General features: G+C 40.9%; 1 protein-coding gene across 2 annotated transcripts in view; it reads left to right on the top strand.

The window, feature by feature from the left end:
* Nucleotides 1–430: 430 nt before the first annotated feature.
* The window catches only part of LOC107730508 (palmitoyltransferase ZDHHC5-like), a 32,624-nt gene continuing 29,949 nt past the window's right edge, over nucleotides 431–3,105 (top strand). For both annotated transcript variants that reach the window (XR_001638690.1, XM_016541347.1), the window contains exon 1: nucleotides 431–782. The gene's annotated coding sequence lies outside the window, so the exon portion shown is untranslated. The remainder of the gene's footprint in view (nucleotides 783–3,105) is intronic.

The following is a 3,105-nucleotide window of genomic DNA, read 5'->3' as shown; positions in this document are numbered from 1 at the left end:
GGGGGGGGAATAGACGCTTATCTGTAAAACTCCTGCTGTCCGTTTTTAATCCTCAGAGCAACACAAGCGTCTTGTCTGTCTGCCTTCCTCTCAGACACACGTATTTAATATGTCACTGTGTCACTTTTTATCCTTTATTAAGCTGTTTATGTCTGTCATTTCATTACAGGCTAAAAAAAAGTAGCTATAAACAAACATATGAACAATTTGTTGGTCATAACACTGCTCGTTCTCACAGTTCCTGTACACCAGCGTTGCGTTCAGGTGTCCGTTCTTTACGCTCTTTCATCAACACCTGAGAATGGAATGAATTTGACAAGTCCCTCCCGTCAAACGTTCTCTTGCGTCTTTTCATTGGCTTCTCGGGATGGATTGACAGCAGCTGTCAGCCAATGAGCCCACAGGAGGGCGGAGACGTCAGACTGTTCTGGGAGGCTCGTGGATGTGGACCGGAGCTCGTGCCGTTGTGCTGAGCTGCGTGAAAATACGGTAAACCTGTCGCTAGCTTCAAGCTACGCGAGGTTGAGCAGGTCGTACGCGACAGAATATAGATTTAAACGAGTATCGAGAGGACCCAAAACTTGAACGACATTGTATAAGCTCGAGTGTGAAAAAATAAGACGAAAGATTCATAGTTTGGACGCAGGCTAAGTGAGCCGTCGGCAAGACCCCATCACCAAAAGATTGAAACGGAGATTAAAGCCATCATCTAATCTATTAAATAGGATAACCAATGTCACACACACCAATCCTCTAAAGCAGCGACGCCAATGATCTGACAGGTAGGTCGCCAGTGGTGTTATTTTATTTTACGTAAACACTGTTTTGAAAAAGGGGCGATATAATGCTAGCTGTCATGCTAATAGTCCTGCCCAGCTGTGCTGCTACTACTACTTATGATTATATGTCAATCCAGCGCATCAGTATCTAATAACTTATTGATTTCTTTTAACATGTGAGTCATTTATTCTAGGCCTGTCTTTGCTGTCATTCCTCGTGTAGCAGAATAAGTCGTGTTTTAAAGGGTTGACCACAGATAGACTTTACATTGACATGTTCTCGTTGCGTTTTCAGACAAAGCCTGAAATATGCGGATTAAATACCGTTTTTTGTTGCAGTTTCACTGAGGTAATCGATCGAGGCCCCGTTATGCTTCGCGCGACGCCACCGCCTTCACCGCGCGTTCAGTATCGGCGTCGCGCAAATTCATGTCAGGGCCTAAAACCGATGACAACAGTGCAGCTGCAGCGAAACACACCCAAAAGATACACACCGCCTCAAAGTAAGACAACGCCGCACTGCTTTTTGATTTCTTTTTAGCCATTTAATCCTCTCACCTGATCATACTGAGATCATATTTATGAGTTATGCACGTTTTGTGTTTTAATCATGTGTGAGTCATTCATTTTCATCAGATCACCTGCTAATTAATGCCCTATTATTACTCCAGTTAACAATGAGTAAAAATAGCAGTCATTGTTTTAAAATGAAATCATAACAGGGCACTAACTAGGTTACTTACAATCAGTGACTCGCGTATCAATGAAAACGTGCTGAATTTGAGAATATGAGCTGTGCTGGTGGAAATCAAACGGTTTCTGGCTGTGGTCCATTGTAATTTTTTTAGTGTAGATAAGTGTAGGTCGCATAACTAGCTGTACCAGGTTAGATCTGGTGTTTGTCTTTTTTTCCCCTCTTTTTTTTTTAAAGGGGCGTGTCTGGAAAATGAAAAAGTTCAAAGGGGTATGTGACGGATCTCTCTCTCTCCTCATAGAATCAAAGAGATGCTTTGCTTCGCTTTCACCATGTAAAATTGGCAGGCATTTAGTGGATTGTGGGAAATGCAGGTTGCTGCCTCAGTTGGCAGGGAGTGTAATGCCACATGGCTTTAGGTTTCAGTCATTCTGTTGTGAGAGGACGGAGGAGGAGTCGAGAGAGAGAACTCGCATGAAAAGGATGTAATGAAGTGGAGGAATCATTACACACTCTGTGTGTGTGACCTGAAACAAAATACAGGATTGCATAGTCCAATAGCAACACAAGCATGATTTTGTGTTGTGTTTCGAAATGTGTCAGACAACAATTCCAAATGCAACCTGATTTTTAAGGCGTGTTCACACTTGGCAAGTTTGGTTTGATTAAACAAACTCTGGTTTAATTGCTCTGTCAGTGCAGTTCATTTGAGTAAGTGAACTGCCATCTAACTGCCATCTAACCCTTGGTGTGCACCCAACAAGCGGACAGAGATCCACCTATTTGTATGAATGCAACACGGACTGAAGACATCTAAATGAAACTAAAACAGTACGTGATGTCACAACACTTGACCCTAAAAGGACAGGATTCTCAAGCAGACCTGATTCTCTTTTCATAAGAACTATGTTGCCTATTACAGTTTGGTACAGGTGCCATAACTGTTGTGTCCTTATAGCAGATCTCCGTATGGAATTCATGCCACTGTTTTGACTCCTTTACACATTATATAAGATTTTTTTATAAGAGTTTTGTGAACTGGTAAAATACCACCATGTCTACACACAAGCACATTTAGCCTAACACACAGCATTGTTTTGGTTGTTGGGTACGTTTGCAAAATATGTCATAAAAGCTGTCCGATCAGGTTGTGATTGTATCCTTACGCCTTTTGTTTTGTATAGTTAAAAATGACAGTGTGAAGTGAACCAGGACTAACTGCATCTTTTTCTTTTTCGGTCCAGACCAAAGAACTGACCTACAAGTGTAAAAACAGTGTCAGGAGACTGATTTCTGAGAATTTTTTCTCATTTTTTAATTCATACATTTGCTAAAATCAGCACATTCTTAAAAAAAAAATAAGACAGTGCAGAAAAAACACAACTGTGTTTATGTTATATTAATAAGTAGGGGTGCTCCGATCAGGATTTTTGAGGCCGATCACAGAAAGCAGTATTTGCCGATACCGATCACCGATACCAATCTTTTTAAAGCCTTCTTTTTATAATTTATAACTATTTATAGTGATACTTCAATCAGGATTTTTAGACATTTATTCAGGGCATGAATTTCATTTTTGAAAATAGGGGAAATTCCCCTCTTAGGTGACTCTTGTGAGAGGGGAAGCAGCAC

This window comes from Sinocyclocheilus rhinocerous, unplaced genomic scaffold, assembly GCF_001515625.1.
Source record: "Sinocyclocheilus rhinocerous isolate Xijiao unplaced genomic scaffold, SAMN03320098_v1.1 scaffold1570, whole genome shotgun sequence".
Taxonomy (NCBI): domain Eukaryota; kingdom Metazoa; phylum Chordata; class Actinopteri; order Cypriniformes; family Cyprinidae; genus Sinocyclocheilus; species Sinocyclocheilus rhinocerous.
This window is presented reverse-complemented; position numbering and strand designations above follow the sequence as displayed.